The sequence below is a fragment of the Rhinatrema bivittatum genome, chromosome 1 (genome assembly GCF_901001135.1).
Source record: "Rhinatrema bivittatum chromosome 1, aRhiBiv1.1, whole genome shotgun sequence".
In the NCBI taxonomy this organism is placed as follows: domain Eukaryota; kingdom Metazoa; phylum Chordata; class Amphibia; order Gymnophiona; family Rhinatrematidae; genus Rhinatrema; species Rhinatrema bivittatum.
The window spans coordinates 254,855,308-254,868,988 of NC_042615.1; the positions used below are offsets into that span (position 1 = coordinate 254,855,308).

The window sequence follows — 13,681 nt, forward strand, 5'->3', positions numbered from 1 at the left end:
TCAAGGCTGGATGTGGCCCATGGCTGAAATTCATCCAATCCCCTGCCAGAAGGAGCTGGATCCGGCCTGCAGCAATGATGACAGAAGGAATTTGATCTGGCCTGCAGTGGCACTGGTGGGAGTGCTGTAATCTACTTGTTTCAAGGTGCTGCACTATCTTTTTTTAAAAAAAATGGTTTCCAGAGTTTTGCCTGCTACTGATGTTAGACTATTTTGATCTATACTTGCCTGTCTCCTTCATGTGCCCGCTTTTGTGTAAGCAGGACTATTCCTGCTGTCCTCCAGTCCCTCTGAACTTCCCCTGTTTTCAACAGCAAGTTGGATATTGCTATTAGGGGTGCAGTCAGCACTTTCTTGAACTCTTTTATTATTCTGGAATGTACAGCCTCACTGCCGTGTCAAAGCAATGTCCTTCAGTGTAACACAGCTTCAACCTATTGCAGCACTATATGTGCTTCTTAAATAAATCATGTACATTAGCAGTAGCATATCAAGGTACAATGAATTAACATGAAATGCTTACTTTTTACTGCTGTGCGCATTCCAGTTCAGTGTGTGTAAGGGGGTGTGTGCTATCACATTACTTTACTCAGCAATACATCAGGTACATTTCAAAGATAGAGAGAACCTGTCAGTTTAATTAAAATAGATATGACCATTCTTTTCTCTAGTTCCACGCACCCATGAAGGAACTGCTACCATGACCTTGGTTTATGCCTGAAGAATCCTCAAATAAGAGCTTATGATACGTTTCAGACGTCAGTCTTTCTTCAGGGGATATCGCTCCTTACAAAACAGTCTCATGCTCATACTCAGAAGTATAAAACGTGGCCTCGTCGGGAGGACAGTAAGCTTTTTGGTTGTTGCACAATGTGTCGTTTTGTTAACATTTGTTGAAAAGTAAGGACTCTCTATCTCTACCAGCTCTGCTTTGAAGATTTGGACTTTACCTAGCAAATATAAGGACAAAATAATTAAAAAATTTTAAACAAGCAAAAAGATCTGTGCACATTTTTTAAGTGCTTTACAAAACTGAAATAAATATTAAAAGTGTTTTTTTCCAACACGCTGACAATATCAGCCCAATTGGAAGGAGTTTGGTGGCTGATGATTATAAACACACATTAAATTTGTTACCGGGTAGTAATGGATAATATATGAAACCTACAACCTCGTCCAATCAATTATTACAAAATTTTTTTTGGTATATTTAAAAGTAGTTAATATATTTAAAATAATAAAAATAGAAAAAAATTAAATGCATTTGGGAGAGGAAGGTGGTAGGTTTTAATGTGTTATTGATGGGTATCACCTTCACAGTGGTGAAGTTCGCTATTCTTTTTTATGACATACTGCTTCCTTTGCAAAAGGAAAACGGGAATCTACAAGATAAAATGGTGGCAAGGCATTAAGTGCCAGATGAGCCTACCATTAACCAGCTTCCATATGGGAGAGCAGCAAACCCACAATAAGTCTACCTTCACACCATTGTATATCCTTCTACCTAAACTCTAATAGGGCCCACTCTTAGTCTGCTCAGTTTATTTGTGAGTTTCCTAGGAGGGACAGTGTCAAAAACCTTTGACAAAAACACAATAATATCACATCCAGTACACGCCCTTGATCATGTCCACCCAGTCAAAGAAATTGATCAGATTTGTTTGACAAAATTTCCCTCTGTTAGAATTGTGCTGCTATGGGTACTGTACCTCTTGCTGGACAGCACTATTGAAACCCATGTCTAATATACCAAATAATTCATCAAAAAGATTATAATCGTTTGATGCAAAGACACTAGCCAAGTTCTCCCATTCCCCATTACGTGCATCTCATAATATTATATACTGGCCATCTCTTCGGCCTGGTAATTACCATTTGTCATTTCTCATCCCCTCCAGTTTTTACCAGCCTTTTTTCTTGTGACTCCCTTTTCTTGCTTCGCCATTTCTTGCTTTCACTCTTTTGATTTGTTAGATCTTTTCAAAATCTGATGCTTCACATGCAAGGTTAGCTTTTAGTTTTTTACTTTTTCTCATGTCCTGACTTTCTGCACCTGAGCTTCGTTGAGTGCTCTATAAATAAAATATGTAACCATGCATAATTCTGATAGATGATGATAGAGTAGCTTGCTAGTAGCTGTATTGGTCCGGGACAAAGCTGGAGTCTTTTTAGGTTATGGTACTTTTTATTTGACTAACATAAGCATAACCAAAAGGGTGTCGTAGTACATGTGATGGAGAAGATGTGGGCATCCCCAGAGCCATCTCATGGAGCTTCATTAGCCTGGAGGGATTCTTTGATTTCAAAGAAAAACGAAACCTTCCTCCTTCTCCCACTCCCAGCTCATTAGCCCCCACTAGAACTGCAAGTTAATGATGAAACGTTTTTTTCTGAAGGCCTGTATACAATATAAAAATATATTTTTCTACTCATAAGTTAACTGCAACTATGTCTTAAATAAACCCTTCTTCTGCTAGGTTTTTGCTTGTATTCTCATTTCTAGTTGTCATATTCACATAAAATGCATTCAGAAAAACATCACAACTCTCCTGTGTTACTATTACTGCCAAGTTAACAACTGATAAGACATGAAATACTGACTGTTCTGTATGTTTTGTCCTTAAACTACTAGAAGAATTTGTTTCATTACTTTTACTTGCAGCATGGAGACAGTATGCTTATGGAGTGCTAATTTTTCAGCTTGTTGTTCTGGTTTTATCTGAAAATTTACTGTGGTATGATCCTAAAATAAAAACTGGGATTTATTTTTTAACTTTTACTTAGTAAGATTAAGAATGCTCCCCTGCATATAACTATTCTCAAATGCCTAACAACTGAACTATTTTGGAAGTTACTGCAGATATAGATTTGCACTATTCCTCTGGCACAACTGCCAAATTACCTAAATTACAGTAGCTAATTAACCTGCAAAGCCCAATACACTAATGGAGATTTTTCTAATCTCTCCATAAGTCACTTAAGTAGTGAGCCAAGCTCTAAAGAACTATGCTCTGGTCATCTCTTAGGGGGCAATTATAAACAGCCCACGTTATTTGCAATGTATGTGGGAACTTTTAGTATGCATACACTGAAGCTAGTATTCCAAGGAAAAACTAGTAACCACAAAATATGCACATTAAAAGCAGATGTGTGGTTTGTGCTTTCTTTTTTTTTGTGACAAACCAAAAAACTATGCACCGCAAGGAACTTACTGAAAGACACTTAGTATATCAATAACAATTCAAACTCACATGAAAAGTGTCTAGTATCCTATATTGTATAGTATATTGAATTATTGGGGCAACAAAAAACTCCCATATGTCTGAGTGCTGCTCATAACCATAATTTTTGTAAGCAACAATTTTTTAAGGAGGAAATGGAATGTTTCATAAATCTTTAAAGCATTACTGGCTTGTAATGCTTTATGGCAGCTTTAATCATGAACTTTCCACCTCCAACCTTGTATAATTTTTTGTGAATATTAAGGTGCGCATAAAACTTTTAAATATTTAACAACTGTGGTAATGCTAGAGTGCCAAACTTGTGATAACACCGACTTATATTAAGAGCAACTTTTAAAAGTCCACCCGACAAGGCCTTGTTTCTGACCGTGATAGGTCTTTCTTCAAGGGATGTAAATGGGGGTCAGGTGCTTTTCCCTTATGTCTGTGTAACAGTATCCCAGACCATGGAAGTCAGTGTCCTCGGTTGTCGTCTGATTAAATTCTTCTTATCCTCCTGCCTTTTAAGCGGGGAACAATGTTACATTTGCATTAAAAGCATCAAAGCATATTGGTTAAGAGTAGTAATCTCCATGCCTTCTGCTAAGGGTAGTAACTACCATACCAGAAAGTTACCCCCCTGCACGCTTATCTCATTTCTGTCTTCTAGCCTTTAGAGATCCACAGTGTTTATCCCATGCCCCTTTTAATTCTTTGTTTTTTTCTTCACCACCTCCTCCAGAAGGGCATTCCAGGCCTTCACCAGCCTCTCCATGAAGAAATACTTCCTGATGTTGGTTCTGAATTGTCCCCCTGGAGTTTCATTTCATGACCCCTAGTTCTATTGTTTTCTTTCCAACGGAAAATGTTTGAAGTCCATACATCATTGAAACCTTTTAGGTATCTAAATGTCTGTATCGTATCTCCCCTGCATCTTCTCTCTTCCAGGGTATACATATTCAGCTCCTTCAGCCTCTCCTCATAGGTCCTCAGATAGAGAACTCACACCATTTTTGTCGCCCTTCTCTGGACTGCCTCCATCCTGTCTCTATCTTTTTTGAGATATGGGCTCCAGAACTGAACACAGTAATCCAGGTGAGGCCTCACCAATGATCTGTACAAGGGTATCATCACTTCCTTTTTCATACTGGTTATTCCTCTCTCTATGCAACCCAGCAATCTTCTGGCTTTAATTATCGCCTTGTCACATTGCTTCACCATCTTCAGATCCCTAGACACTATCACCTCAAGATCCCTCTCTTGGTCCATGCACATCAGTCTTTCACCCCCCATCACATACAGCTCTTTTGGATTAGCACAACCCAGATACATGACTCTGAACTTCTTGGCATTGAATCACAGCTGCCAAACATTCGATCACCATTCCAGCTTTCTTAAATCTCTTTTCATTCTCTCTACTCCTTCAGGCATGTCCACTCTGTTGCAGATCTTAGTATCATCTGCAAATAGACATACTTTACCTGCTATACCTTCTGCAATGCACTCACAAAGATATTGAACAGAAACTGTCCCAACACCAATCCCTGTAGTACTCCGCATAATACAGCTCTCTCTTCATAGTAGGTTCCATTTACCATTACATGCTGTCTCCTATCGGTCAACTAGTTTGTAATCCATGCCACCACCTTGGTGCTCACTCCTAAGCTTCTCCTTTTATTCACAAGCCTCCTATGTGGAACTGTTTCAAACATTTTGCTGAAATCCAAGTAGAACACATTGTACGCTCTTCCTCAATACAATTCTCAAAAAAAAAAAAATAAATTCAGATTTGCCTGACACTACCTTCCCCTGGTGAATCCATCCTGCCTTGGGTCCAGCAACCCACCAGATTGTAGATAGTTCATTATCCTTTCCTTCAGCAGCATCTCCATTAATTTTCCCATCACTGATATGAGGCTAACAGGACTGTAGTTTCCAGCCTCCTTTCTGTTTCCACTCTTATGAAGCAGGACCACCACCGTGTGTTAGAGACCAGCTCCCCAAAGGGGAGGAGTTAGCAATCTGTTAGAGACCAGCTCCCCAAAGGGGAGGAGTTAGCAATCTGATAGAGGCCAGTTCCCCAGAGGGGAGGAGTTAGCAATCTGTTATAGATCTGCTCCCCCAGAGGGGAGGAGTTAGTAATCTGTTATGAATCTGTTGTTTATTTGTGTTGTTTTTTATTATGTATGTAAATTTTTGTATATCGCTTAGACCTAACAGTGTTAAGCGATTAATAAATTTTATAAATGAAATGAAAAATGAAATGAATCTGGATGCTGGATACCTCCATTGAAGGAGGAGTTAACAAGCTATAAATGATCACCCCGCCAGGGGGCGAAGTAGCACTCTGTATGGATCTTACTAAGAAGTAGCAATCTATTAGTGCTCTGCTCTTCCAGAGGGAAGGAGTAGCAACTGTTATGCTTTGTTCCTGTAGAAGATGAACCAGCAACTTGTATGATTCCCACGGGGAGATAGCTATCTGATATGGATCAGCTTCCACAGAGAGAGGAGTGATGGTCTGATGTGGGTTGGCTCCCACAGAGTGGTAGATGATGATACCGCTCTTATTAGTGTAGGAATAACACTTAGTAGAAATAGTGAATCCATGGGCTGATGGCAGTTGTCAGCGCCCTCAAGTGGAGATCCTGAGAGGGACCACCGGCTAGGCTGGAGTATTGAGACAAACACAGATAGTTCTTTATTAGACTGGAAGTAGAACCACCAGAGGTGGCAGTAGTGAGTTGATATGCCCGGCAGGGCTGAATTCCCTCTGATACTGGAACCACGATCTCTGAGTTGCTGAGCTGCAAGGAGAGACTATAGGTAGTGAGTAGACAGGGTATGCTGGGCATAACCAGTGATAGATGATACACTCACAATTGTAGATCTCTGTAGTGTCTTCTATATGCAACAGAGAGTCTTCAGTATTCAGGAACAGGAGCCGCAGGCGAGTACTGGTTCTTGTAAGCAGTCTGAAATAGAACTCACAATAACTGTGTATGGGATGGCTTCTGGAATAGAAGAGAGGCTAGGAGAGATTTAGGAACGTAGGCCCTCGTGGAGCGAGTACCGATTCCTATCTGTTAATCTGCAATAATAATCCATAAAATATAGGTATGCAATATCTTCTGAGGAAGAAGAGAGCATGAGAAAGGAATTAGGAACATAGGCCCTCGTGGAGCGAGTACCGATTCCTATCCATAATCTGCAATGGTACATAAGAACATAAGAAATTGCCATGCTGGGACAGACCAAGGGTCCATCAAGCCCAGCATCCTGTTTCCAACAGAGGCCAAAAACCAGGCCACAAGAACCTGGCAATTACCCAAACACTAAGAAGAACCCATGCTACTGATGCAATTAATAGCAGTGGCTATTCCCTAAGTATAATTGATTAATAGCCATTAATGGACTTCTCCTCCAAGAACTTATCCAAACCTTTTTTGAACCCAGCTACACTAACTGCACTAACTACCTTCTCTGGCAACAAATTCCAGAGCTTTATTGTGCGTTGAGTGAAAAAGAATTTTCTCCGATTAGTCTTAAATGTGTTACTTGCTAACTTCATGGAATGCCCCCTAGTCCTTCTATTATTCGAAAGTGTAAATAACCGAGTCACATCTACTCGTTCAAGACCTCTCATGATCTTAAAGACCTCTATCATATCCCCCCTCAGCCGTCTCTTCTCCAAGCTGAACAGCCCTAACCTCTTCAGCCTTTCCTCATAGGGGAGCTGTTCCATCCCCTTTATCATTTTGTTTGCCCTTCTCTGTACCTTCTCCATCGCAACTATATCTTTTTTGAGATGCGGCGACCAGAATTGTACACAGTATTCAAGATGTGGTCTCACCCTGGAGCGATACAGAGGCATTATGACATTTTCCGTTCTATTAACCATTCCCTTCCTAATAATTCCCAACATTCTATTTGCTTTTTTGACTGCTGCAGCACACTGAGCAGACGATTTTAAAGTATTATCCACTATGATGCCTAGATCTTTTTCCTGGGTGGTAGCTCCTAACATGGAACCTAACATCATGTAACTACAGCAAGGGTTATTTTTCCCTATGTGCAACACCTTGCACTTGTCCACATTAAAGTTCATCTGCCATTTGGATGCCCAATCTTCCAGTCTTGCAAGGTCCTCCTGTAATGTATCACAGTCTGCCTGTGATTTAACTACTCTGAATACTTTTGTATCATCCGCAAATTTGATAACCTCACTCGTCGTATTCCTTTCCAGATCATTTATATATATATTGAAAAGCACTGGTCCCAATACAGATCCCTGAGGTACTCCACTGTTTACCCTTTTCCACTGAGAATATTGACCATTTAATCCTACTCTCTGTCTTTTAACCAGTTTGTAATCCACGAAAGGACATCGCCTCCTATCCCATGACTTTTTAGTTTTCGTAGAAGCCTCTCATGAGGGACTTTGTCAAACGCCTTCTGAAAATCCAAATACACTACATCTACCGGTTCACCTTTATCCACGTTTATTAACCCTTTCAAAAAAATGAAGCAGATTTGTTAGGCAAGACTTCCCTTGGGTAAATCCATGTTGACTGTGTCCCATTAAATCATGTCTTTCTATATGCTCTACAATTTTGATCTTGAGAATAGTTTCCACTATTTTTCCCAGCACTGAAGTCAGGCTCACTGGTCTATAATTACCCGGATCTCCGTACCTGCGATAACGTTTTAGACTGAAGGGAGCCTTAGCGATTAGGAACAATGGCCCTCGTGTCTGTAATAGTCTCACTGTGTTCACGTCTGCGATCGCCTCCAAGCAGTAGGAGTCTTCTGAGTCTTCGGGAACCTAGGCCCTCGAGGAACGAGTACCGGATCCCGTCCAACAATCTGAAATCAAGAAGAGAGAAAGCGGAGCCCCCGAGGAGCAGGTACTCCTGGTAAGTTTGAAAAGGCCGAGCAGTGGAGAAGAATTCCCCTTGCTGACTCAGAGCGAAGTTGCAAGTAGCGTGGACTGCTGAAGTAAGTCCCATTGAAGTTCCTTGCTAACTCGTTTGTAGTTAGCAAACAAAGACCTTTTAAATTGAAAACGGATGACGTCAGTACGAGGGAACACCCCCAAGGTTCGCGCCCTTGCTGGTACAAAGTCTGGAGCGCGTGCGCCCTTACATCATCAGGAACATGGCAGATCCGTAGCGTCAAGCCAGCCCGGGGACACCGTGGCTGAATCTGTCCATCTGAGCTGAAGGGAGTCGCCACAAAGGTAGAGAGGGTGGAGCGAGGGTGAGAATAGGCACGAACGCAACACCGTGTTATGTTCTGGTATGGTTGTGGACCCTAGATCGTACTGAGAGCTGACTCCATCCACAGGGAGGAGCCCTGTGGGGACTCACCACGATAGGCGTGGCCTCAGCTGAGATGGACACAGATGGTAATGAGACTTTATTAGACTGGAATGTAGGTGAAGTACCCACCGAGTGGGAAGGAAGACACAGTCCGGAATAGTAAGGTTTCTCAGTGCTGATGGCCCGCGGAGCGGGGTACACCAGGGAACTCCTCCTCCAGATAATACACTTCTCAGGGTAGATCCGGTAGTGACCCGCAGCGCGGGGTATGCCGAGAATTAGCACTGTCATTGATAAGAGAAGTGCAGAAGGACAGCAGAGCTGGGTAGGTGAAGTTACTCACTCTGAAGTGTAGAAGATGGTTTGCTGAGGTGAGCACGGTAGTGGCCTAAGGCACGGGGTACACCAGAGGTTCCGTCAGCAAGATGTTAGCAAATGTGAAGCATACTCACAAGGCTGAACGAGGCTGGGTCCCAATCAAGAGTAGATGGATTCTCCAGGCAGGAAGGCCCTCTGAGGAGTGGGTAGCCAGAATGTGACAAGGCCCCTGAGGAGTGGGTATCTAAAGCATCCGAGTCCCGGAGATCAGGAACAGATCAGTGTAGCGAATAGCGAAGCGGCTCCAAGTGGAGTGGAATTCAGTAGGAAGGAAGTCCTTGCTAACTCATAGGAAGCATAGGCCGGATAGTTTAAATACACTGGCGGGTGATGTCTTGTGGAGCGGACGCCCCCGAGGTTCCCGCCATGACGTGTATAAGAGAGGGCCTGGCGTGCACGTGCCCTAGGTAATCCTCGATTCAAGATGGCGGACAGGGAGCATTTCAGAAAAAGCTACCCTGGATGTTCTGATTTAAACTTTTTATCTAAGATCCTAAATTTGGCTTCCAGAATCTCCCTCCCAAATTTTCCTATGTTGTTGGTGCCCACATGTACCACGACATCCGGCTCCTCCCCAGCACTATCTAAAATCCTATATAGGTGACGCATGAGGTCCGCCACCTTCACACCAGGTAGGCATGTTTCCAGCTTAGCCTCATGCCCACCAGCCACCCGGCTGTCTTCATTCCTAATAATCGAATCACCAACTATGACGGCTGACCTAACTCTTCCCTCGTGGGCAGTAGGCCTTGGTGACACATCCTCGGTGTGAAAGGACAATGCACCACCTGGAGAGCAGGTCCTTGCTACAGGATCCTTTCCTATTGCACCAGGTTGATGCTCTCCGATCATGAGACCTTCATCCTCAAAGGCAGCATCAGGCTTTCCTCTCCACATGCTCTGTCTCTCAGAAACACATACAGGCTCATTCCCACATGCTCTCTCTCACACAAACACGACACACAAGCTTCTCACTCCCATGCTCTCTCTCATGCACACACACACTTCATGACTCCACTGGGTTCCTCTGCCTCCGTTTCTCCAACATCCACCTCCGAGGCAGGTATGACTCCACTGAGATCCTCTGTTTCCTTTCCCCAAATGCCACCACTGAAGCTTGTCTCCCTGCCCGTTCATCTCAACAACTTTTTGGAGTGAATCAGGCCATGGAGGTCAGTGGAATCCGGGCTCAAGGGTGGTGTTTTGGAAACAAATCGGGATAGTCAGAGTGAGAGACTACTGGTGCTGGTAAAGTAGTATGGTGACATTTGTAATGGTAAATGAGTCACCACCAATGTCACCACCACACTACTAGCAAAACCAGTCCAATAGTCTCACTCATTCTGTGCAATCCAGCCCAACTTCTTTCCTTTTTTTTGTCACGTTTAGTCAGACAGACTTAGTATTCAGTCCGAGTCTGTGACTTTAAACTATGACAGAGGTATTTGTATTTTCTTTCTAACCAACTACTACTGAGACAATATAATGTCAAATATGTAGGAGGATTTATCATTTCGCTATAATTATAGCAAAATGATCTGCCACAGGAAAAAACAGGGGTGGGGGGAGATAGTGAGCAAGCGGCCGCATTGTGGCAGTGCATTTTCGCCCGCTGTGGTTGCAGCCGTGCTGAACACTTTCGTCTTCGTATCACCAATGGAAAAGGTATAGGTATTTCCGGCGCTCCTGCGGGCAATAATGTGTGAAACGTTATCGCCCGCAGCGCTATCGGCCCCTCATTTGAATTAACCGTGCCTAAACCCTGCCCAAACTCCTCCCCTTTCCCTAATTTGCATTTTCAACGTACTATAATGGCCCATCGCAATTTGAAAAATAACCCCCTGAGTCACCTCTGTTATAGTTTAAAGTCAGTCTCAGACTCATTTCCAAAACAAAATAATTATTGTGTGAATGAAGTATGAAAGATGTTCAGGCCGATGTAATAAAGTGCACTTATAAAATGAGCATCCTTGGCATCGTGCGCCCAGGAGACGTGGCTTCGCGTCCGTTTAATCCCGCTACCGGCACAGTATATATACACAGATTACAATATACACGGCCTAGAGTATGTGTGTAGTAACACTTCAATGTCCGGGAGCTTTATGTGATTCTGCAAGTGCCAGTATCGTTCGTTGCGATGCTAAGTTGGAGTAAGAAAGCAGAATCATACTATTTCTGAAGGGATTTTTTTTTTTTGCATGATTCTGCTTTCTTACTCCTACTTAGCATCGCAACGAACGATACTGGTACTTAACTTAGGGGGTCATTTTTAAAGGCTTATCGCGATAAGCCTCTATCGCACGTGAAAAGGCCCTTTTCACGTGTGACAGCATGCTGGGGATGGAGTTGGGGCGGAGTCGGGGCGGTGAGGGGAGGAGTCGGGGCAGTGATGAGGCAGACTTGGTGGCGTCTTCGCTGGCGGCGATAAGGTTAGTAACGTTATCAGCGCCAGTAGCGTGCCCAATAGCACCAGCTTTCACAGTGGTGCTATTGGGTGCGAAAGCCAGCAGCGAAAACACCGCAGTGGTGCGAAGGCTGCTGGCTTTCGCAAGCCCGCCCCCCCCCCTTCACCCCTCATTTTCGCTGGATTCACCATTCTGCAATAGAATGGTGAATCCAGGCCTTAGTTTACTGTACTCACTCCTCACACATCCATCCAGCCACTAATAACTGAATGATCTCAGAAAATGATAAAAAATGATTTTGTCTTACAGCCTCAGACAGATATACTGCTATATAAAACCCACCGGTGGCTGAAGAAGGAGAAAGGCCAGCTGAAGAAGGAGAGACAGTGCCGTAGCTAGCCGCGCCGCAGCTGCCGTCTGTCATAGCTTCACTTCCTGCTTCCTCCCAACACTATTTGCGCTTCCTATGTCGGCATGCTTAGACACTTGCAGCCACACAGGCGCAGTGTTAAGCACGTGCCATACGGAGGCAGGGCAGGCAGTGCTGTGGCAGGCAGTGAAGCAGGGAATGGCTGCGGGCGCGGCTGGCTGTTATCACGAAGGAGGACCCCGGGGCCGGCCGATCCAGCAGTGAGGTCATGGAAGCGGAGGCTCTACCGCGGCGGTGGCTTTAGAGGAGACCAGCTCAGAGAGCACTACTGGCCACCCGGTAGGAAAAGGCTTCAGGAGGATGGGTAGCTCAAGCTCAGGATGTGGTGTCAGGAGGAGGGAGGGCAGCAAGACCGGAGGTGTCTGGGGGTTAGGGATAGGAGGGATGTTAGTGTTGCCCTATTTTCCTGGGGAGAGAGAGTTGAATGTTCTTGGTAGTGTGAGGAAGAGTGGAGGCAGGAATAGACAGGGGGATGCCTATGAATGTGTCTATGAGAGCCTATGTGCAGGGGAGAGAAAATTTGTACAGCCCTACCTCCCCCAATCCACGATGATCTCAGGGTAACTGGAAACCAAACAATTTCAGTTATGGAGAGCAGGAGATTTTTAAATCCTTATTAATTTTAATTATTGGGTGTAATTTGATATTTCTGCTCTTTTGAAATATTTAATTTTTTGGGGGGGGATAGAACATTTTTTATTTTATTGGATTTTTTTATTCATCAGAAGTTTTGAAATATGTTATTGGAGTTTGGGAAATTTTGGATACTCTTATTCATTAACTGGTTTGAAATATTTATTCTTTTTACAAATATGATTTTACTATTATGAATGATGTTTTATATTTCTTGATTTTATTATATAATGTTTTATGAAGAATGGTAATGTTCCTGTTTTTGCATTGTTGCTCTGCATATAGAGGCTGGCTTGCTGTGGGTCCCAGTTCAGTTCTTCTCAGCATGTTTCTGTTTATACTTTCTGGTCTCTTCATTCTGTATTTGGTGAGGTTCTGACTGTATTCTGCATATGTGACTGAGGTGAGGAAGTAGGGGCACGTCAGTTTTTTTTTAAATATAGATTGCAGGAGGGAATTGGGCTTTATTTGATAGGCCAGGACAGAGACTGAATGAATTAGGGGAGGGGGGTTTGCGTAGCACAGTAATTGTTCGCACAAGGCAGCAAAAAACCTAGCACCGGCCCTGTATAGCAAATTTCATTACAATTAAAATTTAGTACAGCAGCAGCACACCTACTTATTGAATGAATAATATTTGTGTCACAGTAGTATTCTTAAAACAACCTACCAGGCAAGGGACAAGACAGGGTTCTGCGGACCTCTCAAGCCACTTACCCTCGTGAAGTCTCAAATGGTGACCTTAAATTTAGAAGAATAAAGGAGGAAAATGAATTATATATATATATATATATAATTATAAAATATGACCAAGATTTGCCTTGACCTACTAGGTAATTTTGTATGCCACATAGAAAAAGAAATACATTTAAATACTATTTTATTTATATTTACCAAAGGTTAGATTTTTAAAAAATACGTGTGCGCCTCCATGTGCACACACCGGCACGCGCATGTTATAAAATCCAGTCGGCGCACGCAGGGGGGGGAGATTTGCCCAGTTTACGTGTGCAACGAGATCGGGCCTCCCCCAATTCCCTCCCAGTCTGCTCCAATTAAGGAGCAGCCTGGGAGGGAAATTTCCTACCCCCAACCTACCCTCCCACCCTCCTTCAGACCTATTAGTAAAAATTTGTAACCTATCATTAAAATCATCCATTGTACCTGAAGACTGGAGGATAGCTAATGTAACCCCAATATTTAAAAAGGGCTCCAGGGGCGATCTGGGAAACTACAGGCCGGTTAGCCTGACTTCAGTACCAGGAAAAATAGTGGAAAGTGTTCTAAACATCA

The 13,681-nt window shown here is 43.2% G+C and overlaps 1 protein-coding gene across 1 annotated transcript in view; it reads right to left on the bottom strand.

Annotated features, from left to right (window-relative positions):
- Positions 1-513: 513 nt before the first annotated feature.
- Positions 514-13,681, bottom strand: part of LOC115087092 (transmembrane protein 127-like) — a 161,545-nt gene continuing 148,377 nt past the window's right edge. The window contains exon 7 of the transcript XR_003855435.1: positions 514-950. The gene's annotated coding sequence lies outside the window, so the exon portion shown is untranslated. The remainder of the gene's footprint in view (positions 951-13,681) is intronic.